Source organism: Saccopteryx bilineata, chromosome 3, assembly GCF_036850765.1.
Source record: "Saccopteryx bilineata isolate mSacBil1 chromosome 3, mSacBil1_pri_phased_curated, whole genome shotgun sequence".
In the NCBI taxonomy this organism is placed as follows: Eukaryota; Metazoa; Chordata; class Mammalia; order Chiroptera; family Emballonuridae; genus Saccopteryx; species Saccopteryx bilineata.
This window is the reverse complement of record NC_089492.1, coordinates 103,144,601-103,159,255: the sequence shown is the minus strand read 5'-3', so window position 1 is coordinate 103,159,255 and position 14,655 is coordinate 103,144,601. Positions and strand designations below refer to the sequence as shown.

At 40.3% G+C, this 14,655-nt stretch overlaps 1 protein-coding gene across 7 annotated transcripts in view; it reads right to left on the bottom strand.

The window, feature by feature from the left end:
- The window catches only part of SOCS5 (suppressor of cytokine signaling 5), a 76,931-nt gene that overhangs the window by 11,911 nt on the left and 50,365 nt on the right, over positions 1-14,655 (bottom strand). The window lies entirely within an intron of this gene.

Here is a 14,655-nt window from a genome sequence, read left to right as displayed (position 1 = left end):
AAATCTCAGGATGAATGGCTGTCATAGCTATAGTTCCTTAAAAAACAGAACTATGTGGGTTTTTAAAAAAATAATTTATTTTTTGGCCTGACCTGTGGTGGCACAGTGGGTCAAGGCATTGACCTGGAACACTGAGGTTGCCGGTTCAAAACCTTGGGCTTGCCTGGTCAAGGCACATATGGGAGTTGATGCTTCCTGCTCCTCCCCCTTCTCTCTCTCTAAAAATCAATAAATAAAATATTTTAAAAATAATAATTTATTTTTAAATCATTATTTACATATTTTACTGTGACTATCCAACTGGATGCCTATTTATCGTTTATAATTCTACTTATATTATGTCCAACCGTATAAAATTATTGTTTTATGGGTAATGAAGGGTTACATAATTCAACCTCAGAGCTCTCCTATTACAATATACATAACATTTATACACAGACCAGTGATTTTCAACTGGTGTTCTGTAAGCATCTTTAAAACACGTAACACCTGACTAGTCAGGGCCACAGACCTGTATTTTCTTAGGCTGTTGAGTAAAAAAAAGACAATAGCCAATACAACAATACCCTCTGGTGTGAATGAATCGAAATTATACCTATTTTTTTTTTGTCAGATCAGCAAAATATAAATTTTTGGTGTGCCGCAGAATTTTAGTAATTATTTTATCTATGCCGTGACATGAAAAGGTTGAAAACTGCTGCAGGAGATGATATTACATGTACATGTGCACTCAAAAACTGTGGAGCCTGCTGATCCAGTATACTCAGACACTTCGGTTCCCACTGGCTGAGTTATAGTTTTATTGAGTTAGTTGTATTAGCTTCCACACCTGTTCATGCCACTTATACTTATTATTGTAATTATGTTATTAAGTATTCATTAACTTAATAAAACATGGAAGAGTGTGTAGTAGACTGCAAGTGGCAGAAAGCTTTTGTAGATTCGAGGCTTAGCAAAAACTAAGTTCTCCCCCCACCACCCCCACATTGGCTATGAGTATTTGCACCCACTTCACTTGCTTGCTTAAGTTGCTGGAAGCAATTTACATGCCCTTCCTCTCTTTGTTCAGATGTTGGTTGACTTCACTTATGAGTGGTGGGGGGATTCCTGTTTATGCCTTGGGAGAGTTCCCTTTTTTTTTTTCCTCAGATGTGTAACTTTGTATCAAGAACTTCCTTGTTTTGCATATGGATGTATAATAAAGTAAACTGGGGCTATGAGGCACTCCGATATTGTCATTAGCATTGAAGAGGCCTCCCAACCCCATCCTTTTTTCTCAAGGAGTCTGTTTTCTTAATTCCGCACCGTTCTCCCTCAAGACCCAGAATTATGAGCCGCGCTGGTCCGTGGCAAGAATGGGCAATGCTGACTTGAATGACTCTGAAAGACTTAGTAAGATACTTAATGCTGTTGAATTAGGGATAGTCAAGAAATAGTAAAAAAAAAGTTAGAAAAAATATTGCAAAGATCTTTAAGGATTTTAAACTCAAAATGCATCAAAAGAGTCTAAATTCTTGCTCTATTAAAAAAACTCAAACTGGAAATCTTAGATATACAAACAGTTATGGTTTCTGTAAGACAAACAGTATGAAACTGCAATAAGTGGACCTCCTCCCAAGGAAAAGACTTTGGTCCCTTAATCAAAAGGCTGACAAATGGACTTAGTCTTATTCTTAAAGTAAAATATTTAGGGCGTGTATCCTTTTTATGATTTCTTGCTTTATTAGATTTTGTAGATTGCTGGTCCTTATTGAATAATATCAGAGGTCTTCCTCAATAACCATTTAATTAAAACTTATAGTGGCCCTGGCCGGTTGGCTCAGCGGTAGAGCATCGGCTTGGCGTGCAGGAGTCCCGGGTTTGATTTCCGGCCAGGGCACACAGGAGAAGCGCCCATCTGCTTCCCATCCCTCCCCCTCTCCTTCCTCTCTGTCTCTCTCTTCCCCTCCCGCAGCCGAGGCTCCACTGGAGCAGAGTTGGCCCGGGCACTGAGGATGGCTCTGTAGCCTCTGCCTCAGGCACTAGAATGACTCTGGTTGCAATAGAGCATCGTCCCCTGGTGGGCGTGCCCGGTGGATCCCGGTCGGGCACATGCGGGAGTCTGTTTGACTGCCGCCCCGTTTCCAACTTCAGAAAAAACAAACAAACAAAAAACTTAGTGGTGCCAGGAGGGAGTAGTACAAAGTCCTAATGGTAACAGGGAGACATGATCTAATTTAAGAGGCAGTAGGCAAGAATGACCTCTCTCTGAGGTGATATTTCAAAATTTTGTCCTGAAGGATGATAAACGATGAATAGGCCGGTGTTCTATAGGCAGAGGGAACAGCATTTGCAAAGATCCTGAAGCAGGAATGAGCATGGCATGGATAATGATAATGGCTGATGGTAATAACGCAGACTAGTGAGTGAGGGGAAGCATGGCAAGATGAAGTTAAGAGGTATAACCATGATAGGAGAACAAGAAAGGATATTGACACTGCACTGGGACAACTGCAGGGACCCAAGTAAAAGCTGGACTAGGGTGGTGACAGTAAGGATGGATGTGAAATGTTAAGAAGTCAAATCTACAGGATTAATGATTGATTGGTAATGTGTAACGAAGAAGAAGGAGGTGTCAAAAAACAAATGCCAAGTTTCTGATGTGGGGAAACAGGTGGATAGAGATGCTATTTCAGAGACAGGAAACAGAAGAGATAGAGCAGGTCTGGCAAGTGAAGGGTGAGAGAGAATTAATAAATTCAATTTAGAAAAAACTGCAGTTGAGACTGTCATGGAGACATCCAAGTGAAGCCTCATTAGTCCCTCAGCATATATTCATATAGTGGATTACTATATAGCAGGGATGACAAATTACAGTTACTTGATCTATATACATGAAACTCAAAAACATAATGCTTAGAGCAGGGGTCTCAAACTCAACTCAGCATGTGGGCCGCAGAGCAAGATCACAGCCCTTCGGTGGGCTGCACTAGGTCTACAAAAGGCAACTGTTACGCAACACTTTTCTCACTGCAGTTGAAAACAAAAAAAAATCAGTACAACAAGCACAATCGTACATACAGTTTACTCAAGTGTCACAAAACGACCAGAAACTGTAGTTCGCATCACAACTGCTGTTAACTAAGCTAATATCTAGCTAGGATGCTAGAGAAATGAAAAATACAAGTAGGCCCCTAGGCTTACTTAATTTTATCCAAAATATTTTGAACTTCGTGGATTAGTCTGCGGGCTGCACAAAATTGTTCGGCGGGCCGCATGCGGCCCATGGGCCGCGAGTTTGAGACCCCTGGCTTAGAGAAATAAATTATACAAATGATAGGCACATTATAAATTCATTTACCTTTTAAATTGGCAAACCTCAAAATATGTTGTTTATACATATATAATAAAATATAAAAAGCAAGGAAATGAAGATATAGTAAGTAAATATCTTAGGCTATTTGGGGGAGGGATATAGAATTAGGGAGAGGTATTCAGAAAGCTTCAAAAACACTGGTAATTTTCTATATCTTAGCCTGGGTAATAGGGACATGGTTTATACTTATTAATTATCCTTTAGACTGCACTTACATTTTATACACTTGTTCCTATACATGATACATTGCATAATAAAATTTAAAAAATTATACAGGCCACATTTTGACCACAATGGGAATTAATAACCAAGTATTATACAAAAAAAAAAGCCATCAGGGAAATAAAAAGCACTCAGAACTCTAAGGTAAAAAAGAAATTCAAAACTGAAAATTATAGACTGCTTAGAAAATAGTGTATCAATATTCCGCAGATTTTTTTCTGCATGGCAATTTAGGAATATTTACCAAAACATTCTTAGTCTTTAACTTGGCAATCACAGTTTTAGACTACATAGTTACTCTAAAGCAGGCAAAGTTAAAAAAAAATAACAAAAGCAACAACTATAAAAACACTAAACTAAACCAGTTTCTCTAATGTAGTACAGAGATCAGCAAACTTTTTCAGAGAAGGGCTATATAGTAAGTAAATATCTTAGGCTTCGCTGGCTATATGTTCTCTGTGGAAACTACTGAACTTTGCCTTTGTAATCTGAAAGCAATCATAGATAATATGTAAATGAATAAGCACAACTGTCAGTAAAATTTTACTAACAGTGAAATTCAAATTTCATATAATTTACATTTGTCACAAAAGTCTTCTCCTGATATTTTTCAATCATTTAAAAATGTAAAATTTTATTTATTTATTTTTAGAGAAAGGAGGGAGCGAGAGGAAAGGAGGGAGGGAGAGAGAGAGAGAGAGAGAGAGAAAGGGGAAGAGGAGCGGGAAGCATCAACGTTCACAGTGGCCAAGATGTGGAAACAACCAAAGTATCCTTTGATAGAGAATTGGATAAAGATGTGGTACATATATACAATGGAATACTACTCAGCCATAAGAAATGATGACATGTTGCCATTTATGAAAACATGGATGGACCTTGAGAACATTATACTAAGTGAAATAAGCAAATCAAAAGAAGCTAAGAACTGCCCTGGCCAGTTGGCTCAGTAGTAAGAGTGTTGGCCCAGTGTGTGGATGACCCGGGTTTGATCATCGGCCAGGGCACACAGGAGAAGTGCCCATCTGCTTCTCCACTCTTCCCTCTCTGCTTTCTCTTTCTCTCTCTCTCTCTCTCTTCCCCTCCCACAGCCAAGGCTCCTTGGAGCAAAGTTGGCCGGGGTGCTGAGGATGGCTTCATGGCCTCCACCTCAGGCACTAGAATGGCTCTGGTTGCAACAGAGCAACGCCCCAGATGGGCAGAGCATTGCTCCCTGGTGGGCATGCCGGGTGGATCCTGGTCGGGTGCATGCAGTAGTCTGTCTCTCTGCCTCCCCACTTCTCACTTCAAAAGATTAAAAAAATCTAAGAACTATATGATTTCACATATACGTGGGATATAAAATTGAGACTCATGAACATAGATAAAAGTGAAGTGGTTACCAGTGGGAGGGGTTTGTGGGGAAGAGCAGTAAAGAGGGATAAATATATGGTGACAGAAAATGATTTGACTTTGGGTGATAGGCACACAGCATAATCAACAGTGCTAGTACTATAGAAATGTTTACCTAAAATCTATGTACTCTTATTGATCAATGTCTCCCCATTAAATATAATTTTCTAAATAAAAATTAAAAAAAATGCAAAATCCATTCTTAGTTCAGGGCCTGTACAAAAACAAGTAGCATGCCAGATTTTGCCTATGGGCTCTAGTTTGCCAAACTCCAATAAAGTACATCATAAAACCTTTGATACTACATTTAATAAAACTAATGTTCATTCTAGGGAACAATTTGGGAAAATAATACTTTAAGAAGATAATCTTAAGTGCATAACGATAAAGGTATATGGATGGTCCTTTGAGAAAAGTGGAAAATTTACAAACTATTTCTTGTAAAAATGAAGCATATACATATTATAGAAGTAAAATACTATATAAACATACCAAATAAAAGTCTAACCCTCACCTGAAATCCTACCACGCAGAGTTAACCACTGTTACTATTTTGGTGAACATATTCCCATACATTCTTCTTTATGCAAAAAAGCTGTATGTAATCTTCTTTTATTATTACAAAATATATTCATGTCTGTGACTATAACCCTTCTCATTTCTTGAATAGTGTTTTCAGAGATGGGACCAGACTAATAAAAGACAAAAACCACTGACAGCTGTATTTTTTTAATTGAGAAACAAAACCAAGAGTATTTGAAGTAAGCGGTCAAATAGACAAACCTTTTCAAGCTGAAAAAAGAGTAATAATGATAATGATGGCTGTGATGACGATTTACGTTATTGAATGCTAACCATGAGCCAGCCACTGAAAAAAAAATTTTTTTAAATAAATCAAGATGTGACCACGAATTGAACCTGACAAGCTCAGGAAACGCCTACATAGTGGCCTTGTGAACTCAGGGAACTAAGGTAAACACAGGATGGTCTAAATCAAACTTTTCTAACTAAAAGCAGTTTAGGGTGGGTAGTCATGTCCTAGGGAAGAACTTTCTCTAAACCAGGGGTCCCCAAACTGCAGCCCCCTGAGGCCATTTATCTGGCCCCCACCACACTCCCGGAAGGGGCACCTCTTTCATTGGTGGTCAGTGAGAGGAATATAGTTCCCATTGAAATACTGGTCAGTTTGTTGACTTAAATTTACTTGGTCTTTGTTTTAAATATTATATTTGTTCCCGTTTTGTTCTTTTACTTTAAAATAAGATATGTGCAGTGTGCATAGGGATTTGTTCATAGTTTTTTTTATAGTCCGGCCCTCCAACGGTCTGAGGGACAGTGAACTGGGCCCCTGTGTAAAAAGTTTGGGGACCCCTGCTCTAAACAAAGTTCAATGCTTGATTTTACTCAACCTGTCTGTGGAATGTAATAAGGATCATCTTCCTTCTCCATCAGGCCAGACATCCCACCAGAGCAGAAGCCAATAGACCCCTCACTGTTATTGTTATGTGAACCATTAACTGTTAGCTGTTCTGTTCTTCCCTATGTAAACGTTTCAACAACATATATTTTCACTTTTATCCAATCCCAGAGATTTCCTCATTTTGCTTCTCCCGCCTTCCTAATCTATGACCAGTCAATTTCATGTAACCCTCTTATGTCTTCCCTTTGATTCCAATGTATAAAAATAAGTGGTAAAACTGCCACGTTCAGGAGCACTTTCTCAACTCGTTGAGACTTTGCTTCCGGGCAATTGTAGAGAGTTTGGCTCAAATAAACTCATAAAAAAACTTCTTATAGGTTTGGACGTTGTTTTACATTGACACACACATTACATTTATCCCAATAAGCATATGAGTAAAAATTACCTCAATTTTACAGATTTAGTAACTGATACAACTGAAAGATTAATAATAGCATAAACTTAAGTTTCTTCCATTATTACTACTCTGTTCAGATTTTCTACCTCTTCTTGACTCAGTTTTGCAACTGAATATTAATGTCTCCAAGTCAAAACCTCACGGAATATAATTTCTATATATTTTAAACTACTCCAGAGCAAAAAAATCATGAAAACTGGTATTAAAATTTGAAAAAGTAGCACATGCAAGCTCAGAAGAATATTACTGGTTTGTTACATTTTATTATTATAATGTGTGAAACAATACTCTTGACTAAAAGAGTCCAGAGTAAAAGCTCTACTCCCAGCCTACTGTGAATATTTTGGTGTCTATACTCTATGCCTATCTATTATGAAAGTCACTCTTTGTGTAGACTTGAATCCCACTCAGAAATGTTCTGATATTATAATAACTAATGAATCTATGACTAAGTTCTATTTCTTTGTTTGACTACTACTTTTACCCACATGGTCAGTTAAGAATGGGTTTGAAGCCATATGCCTAATTTAAGGAATAATGTTCAATAAGTTCTTCTATTTCTTCCTGCTTATTAAGAAAAATATAGTAGTACATTTTTAAAAAGAAGAAAAAAGAAAGAGGACATAAAATCAAATTATGAGTCACAATGTTCTATAGATTCTGATTACCCTCCCATGACATTTTAAGAGCAGTTTCTTTTTTTAATAAAAACAAGTATAAAAATTTGCATTTCTATTTCTTAAATTTTATTCACATAGTTCTAACTTCCAGTGTCCTGTAGGAAGTAGCTCCAGACTGTCAAAATCCCTTCCTAAGACCAAATCACCTGTGGAGACACTGCCTGCGCTTTGCTTCAGGCAAAAGTATGGACAGGCTTTGGGGCAGGGGCGGAGAGGAGGCCAAATTCCGGCTTTACCACCTAAGAATACTGTGAACTTGAATGTATTCCTTCACATTTCTGAGCCTAACTTTATCTTGGTAAAATAAAGACAATACCTACTTTATGGGTAGAATATGAGGATTAGAAACTGTGTCTAAAAAGCCTTTGGCTCATAGACTGTTGAGCAGATAAAATATATTACGCTCACTTTGTTAAAGATGGCGCTGCCCACGTGGATGCCATTGCCCAGGTGATACTAATGTGTGTTGGGGGTGGGCTGTGGGCGGACAGGATCCTTGTAGCCTGGGGCTTGGTTTTAGGACTAAGCCTTTCTCACCCTTTTTGATATAGGGTGGTACAATCCCATCATGCCTCAGATAAGTGACTTTGTATTAGAGACTTCCCTATTTTGTATATTGGATTAAAGGTTTTGATTTCTGCTCTATAAAGTGGGGCAGACCGGGAGCTTGCTCTCTTGGTTCCTGAGATTAGCATTAGTGAAGAGAGCAGAGAAAGGCCACATGGAGGAGGCCAGGAGAAGTAGCCAAGATGGTGGAGTGCTGAGTGAGAAGCCAGTTTGTGCAGGGAGAAGGAAGGAGATGGGGAACAGAGGTGAGTAAGTCTGGTGAGCTAGGAACCTTTGATTTTAGGAAACTCAGATAAGTCAGTAGCTTTGTGAGCACTGAATGAGTGGGTTTTGGAGCCCAGTGTATGTTTTTACTTGCCCACCAGGTGCAAGCTAGGATTAAAGCTGATGACCCACCAGTTCTTGGCTCCACTGTTTCATTACCATCTGTCTGAATCTAATGCGAACATGCATGGGCCAGGCAGCTGTGATGGTGGCCGTGGATACTGGCTTCACAGAGACACTCAAGACAGTGGCAAAACTTTATTAGTATCATCTAACATACAGTGTTAGTTTCTTTTCCTTTAAAAATAATTCTCCCTTTGAGATAGCGGCAAGATAGTGATGGGGTAGGCAGACATACCACTTCCACCTCCCAGAACCAAACTGGATTACAACTTAATTTTAAGAACTATCATCTGGAAAAACCAACTTTGGACTAAACTAAGAGGACTCTTCAACCAAGGAACACTGAAGAAGCCACACTGAGACTGGTAGGAAAAGCAGAAATGCAGAGAGGGCTGCCCAGCTCCCGGGAGCAAACGGCAGTCCAGAGAGACTTGCGTGGTGGGAAGTGAGTTTATCAGAGAGGGGAGGGTCCTGAGCCCCAGGAACAAAGCCCCAGCCTGCAGCCCCAGAGCCTAGAAGAGGTATATGGACAGTATTTAGCTAGAAACAAGTCAGGATACTGTTTGTGAGAAAGAGACTGATTTCTCAGACCCAGGATTCTTCTTAAAGGGACTGCACAAAAAACCTCTCTCACAACCACTCACCCAGGGCTCTGGGGGATGGAAGAGAGGAGAGGACTGGAGTAGCAGGAAGAGAGTGTAATCTAGGAGGCACAGGGAGAAACATTTTGAGAAGCAGCCACCCTAACCCCTGGGCTGAGTCACTCCCCAAATCTGACGTGAATATTTCCCCTGGAAAACAGCAATACCAGCAAAGGGAAGCAGGACACCAGCCAAACAAGCTCCCCAACTGTACTTAGAGCAGAGTTGCTTAGAAGGAGGGAGCTTTCAGGGCTACAGTAGTGAGTGTTAGGGTCTGAGCTGCAGCACCCCCACTCACACGGCTGAGGGCTCGCCCAAGGGCAGGCGGCGGCAGGATGCAGAGGCGCGGTTCTGGCGGCAAGGGCGGAAGCAGGCTGGTCACCACTGAGGCCCAGGTGTGAGCTCAGTCTTGCCCGGCTGGGGAGGAGAGGACGTGCAAAAGTGGTCAAGCCCAGCTGTGGACCGCCTGCAATACAGCCTGCGGGGGAAGGGCAGAAGCCCCAGAAGGGGTGGAGACCCACCCCTGAGCAAGGGTGCATAAGTGCAGCCTTGCCCCGCCCACGGAACCAAGGCTTGTGGCCTGACGTGGGAGCTGGCTCCTCCCGCGGGGGTGGAGCGAAAGCCCAGAACAGGCAGAGTCCTGCGACTGAGCATGGGCACAAAGTCCCGCCCGGCCTGTGGAGCCAAGGCTTGCAGCCGTCCCACAAGTGGGCTCCTCCTGCAGGGGAAAGGCAAAAGCCTGGAATCAGGCAGAGACCCGCAGCTGAGCAAAGGTGCTCACTCCTGCCCTCAGGGCCAAGAATAACGCCACCCACAGGGGCATGGTGAAGGCTAAGTCCACTGAGGCTTGTACACCCGAGCACGTGATCACAGCCACTCCCATGAAGGAGAGGCAGGAACCACAGCAACAGCCCCAGTGGGATGGCACCAGCAACGCCCATATCCAAACGCCCTAGGCAGCAACAATGGAGGGGGTGTTGGGCCTGCAGACAGACCACACCTAGAAAAGAGGCCACACCCAGTGGACTCCAGTGGCCAAAACCTTCTTTTACACAACCAAATTAGAAGGCAGAGAAATGCAACACAAATGAATCAAGAGAAATCCCCAGAAAAGGACCCGAATTAGTCAGATATAACCAAATTACCAGATGCAGAGTTTAAAATAACGATTGTTAGGATGCTCAAAGATCTTAGAACAACAATAGATGGTCATTATGAACACCTAAATAAAGAGATAGCAAATATAAAAAGGACATTGAAATAATAAAAAAGAATCAGTCAGAAATGACAAATACAGTATCAGAAATGAAGAACACAATGGAAGGAATTAAATGGAAGGAATTAAAAGCAGGATGGATGAAGCTGAGAATCGAATCAGTGAGTTAGAGCACAAGATAAATGAAGGCACGGAAGCAGAGCAGAAAAAAGAAAAGAGACTCAAAAAGTCTGAGGAAACTCTAAGAGAGCTCTGTGACAACATGAAGAGAAATAACATCTGCATCATAGGGGTTCCTGAAGAAGAAGAGAAAGAACAAGGGATAGAGACTTTGTTCAAACATGTTATGGCTGAAAACTTCCCTAAATTAAGGCAGGAAAACGTCTCACAAGTTCAAGAAGCACAGAGAATTCCAGTAAAGAGAAACCCAAAGAAATCTACACCAAGACTCATCATAATTAAAATACCAACGCTAAATGATAAAGAGAAAATATTAAAAGCTGCTAGAGAATAAAAGGCTATCACCTACAAAGGAGCCCCCATAAGGATAACTTCCGACTTCTCAACAGACACACTTGAGGCCAGAATGGAATGGCAAGAAATATTCAAAGTAATGCAGAACAAGAGCCTACAACCAAGACTACTTTATCCAGCAAGGTTATCATGAAGGAGAGGCCCTGGCCGGTTGGCTCAGTGGTAGAGCGTTGGCCTGGCATGCAGGAGTCCCGGGTTTGATTCCCAGCCAGGGCACACAGGAGAAGCGCCTATCTGCTTCTCCACCCTTCCCCCTCTCCTTCCTCTCTGTCTCTCTCTTCCCCTCCCGCAGCCAAGGCTCCATTGGAGCAAAGTTTGCCCGGGCACTGAGGATGGCTCTGTGGCCTCTGCTAAAGGTGCTAGAATGGCTCTGGTTACGACAGAGCAACGCCCCAAGATGGGCAGAGCATCGCCCCCTGGTGGGCATGCTGGGTGGATCCCGGTCGGGCGCATGCGGGAGTCTGTCTGACTGCCTCCCCGTTTCCAGCTTCAGAAAAAATAAATAAAATAAATACCTAAAATAAAATAAAATTGAAGGAGAAATAAAAAGCTTTCCAGACAAAAAAACCTCAAGGAATTCACTACAACCAAACCAATGTTGCAAGAAATGTTAAGGGGCCTGTTGTAAACAGAACAAAGGGGAAAATAAATATAGCAAAAGAGGAACACAGTTTTAAAGAATAAAATGGCAATAAACAACTATATATCAATAATAACCTTAAATGTAAATGGATTAAATGATCTGATAAAAAAACATAGGGTAGCTGCGTGGATAAGAAAACAGGACCCATACATATGCTGTCTACAGGAGACACACACTTTAAAACAGGGGTCCCCAAATTACCGCCCACAGGCCGCATGTGGCCCCCGAGGCCATTTATCCAGCCCCCACTGCACTTCTGGAAGGGGCACCTCTTTCATTGGTGGTCAGTGAGAGTACTGTATGTGGCGTACTGTATGTGGTGGCACTGCAAAGCGCGGAGTCACTCACGTACAGTACTACTTCCAGTGACACGGGAAGCGCGTCATATCACTTGTTACAACTAGCAGTGACAAATATGGAACCGGACACTGACCATCTCATTAGCCAAAAGCAGGCCCATAGTTCTCATTGAAATACTGGTCAGCAATGGAACAGAATAGAAAGTCCAGAAATAAAACCACATATATATAGTCAAATAATTTTTGATAAAGGGGCCAAGAACATACAATGGAGAAAAGAAAGCCTCTTCAATAAATGGTGCTGGGAAAACTGGAAAGCCACATGCAAAAGAATGAAACTGGACTACAGTTTGTCCCCCTGTACTAAAATTAACTCAAAATGGATCAAAGATCTAAACATAAGACCTGAAACAATAAAGTACATAGAAGAAGACATAGGTACTAAAATCATGGACCTGGGTTTTAAAGAGCATTTTATGAATTTGACTCCAATGGCAAGAGAAGTGAAGGCAAAAATTAATGAATGGAACTACATCAGACTAAAAAGTTTTTGCTCAGCAAGAGAAACTGATAACAAACTAAACAGAAAGCCAACTAAATGGGAAATGATATTTTCAAACAACAGCTCAGATAAGGGCCTAATATCCAAAATATACAAAGAACTCATAAAACTCAACAACAAACAAATAAACAATCCAATAAAAAAATGGGAAGAGGACATGAATAGACACTTCTCCCAGGAGGAAGTACAAATGGCCAACAGATATATGAAAAGATGCTCATCTTCTTTAGTTATTAGAGAAATGCAAATCAAAACTGCAATGAGATACCACCTCACACCTGTTCGATGAGCTATTATTAACAAGACAGGTAATAGTAAATGTTGGAGAGGCTGTGGAGAAAAAGGAACCCTCATACACTGTTGGTGGGAATGTAAAGTAGTACAACCATTATGGAAGAAAGTATGGTGGTTCCTCAAAAAACTGAAAATAGAACTACCTTATGACCCAGCAACCCCTCTACTGGGTATATACCCCAAAAACTCAGAAACATTGATACGTAAAGACACATGCAGCCCCATGTTTATTGCAGCATTGTTCACAGTGGCCAGGACATGGAAACAACCAAAAAGCCCGTCAATAGACGACTGGATAAAGAAGATGTGGCACATATACACTATGGAATACTACTCAGCCATAAGAAATGATGACATCGGATCATTTACAGCAAAATGGTGGGATCTTGATAACATTATACGAAGTGAAATAAGTATATCAGAAAAAACCAGGAACTGCATTATTCCATAGGTAGGTGGGACATAAAAGTGAAACTAAGAGACATTGATAAGAGTGTGGTGGTTACGGGGGGGAGGGGGGAAAGGGAGAGGGAAAGGGGGAGGGGCACAAAGAAAACTAGATAGAAGGTGACAGAGGACAATCTGACTTTGGGTGATGGGTATGCAACATAATTGAAAGACAAGATAACCTAGACTTGTTGATCTTTGAATATATGTAACCTGATTTATTTTTGTCGCCCCATTAAAAAAATAAAATTATAATTAAAAAAAAAAAAAAAGAAATACTGGTCAGTTTGTTGATTTAAATTTACTTGTTCTTTATTTTAAATATTGTATTTGTTCCCATATTGTTTTTTTACTTTAAAATAAGATATGTGTGGTGTGCATAGGGATTTGTTAATAGTTTTTTTTATACTCTGGCCCTCCAACGGTCTGAGGGACAATACTATAATAGTAGGGGATTTCAATACCCCACTAACATCACTAGATAGATCCTCAAGAAAGAAAATTAACAAAGAAACAGCAGACTTAAAGGACACACTAGATCAACTCAATTTAATAGGTATCTTCAGAACCTTTCACCCTAAAGCAGCAGAATATACATTCTTTTCAAGTGCTCATGGTACATTCTCTAGGATAGACCACATGTTAGGGCACAAAAGCGGCCTCAACAAATTTAAGAAGATTGAAATCATATCGAGCACTTTCTCTGATCACAATGGCATGAAACTAGAAATCAACCACAACAGAAAAACTGAAAAATACTCAAACACTTGGAAACTAAATAGCATGTTATTAAATAACAAATGGGTTAACAATGAGATCAAAGAAATAAAAAAATTCCTAGAAACGAACGATAATGAGCATACATCAACTCAAAATTTATGGGACACAGCAAAAGCAGTCCTGACAGGGAAGTTCATAGCATTACAGGCATACCTTAAGAAGCTAGAAAAAGCTCAAATAAACAACTTGACCCTACATCTAAAAGAACTAGAAAAAGAACAGCAAGTAAAGCCCAGAGGTAGCAAAAGGAAGGAAATAATAAAGATCAGAGCGGAAATAAATGACATAGAGGCTAAAGAAACAATACAGAGGATCAATGAAACCAGGAGCTGTTCTTTGAAAAGGTAAACAAGTTCGATGAACCTTTAACAAGACTCACCAAGAAAAAAAGAGAGAGGACTCAAATAAATAAAATTAGAAATGAGAGTGGAGAAATAACTGACACACAAGAAATACAAAATATTTTAAGAAGATACTATGAAGAACTGTATGCCAAAAAAACTAAACAACCTAGATGAAATGGACAAATTCCTTGAAACATATAATCTTCCAAAAATCAATCTGGAAGAGGCAGAAAACCTAAACAGACCGATTACAACAAATGAGATTGAAACAGTTATCAAAAAACTCCCAAAAAAGAAAAGTCCTGGGCCTGATGGCTTCACAAGTTAATTCTACCAAATATTCAAAGAAGAACTAACTCCTATCCTTCTCAAGTTATTTCAAAAAATTCAAAAGGAAGGAAGACTTCCAAGCTGT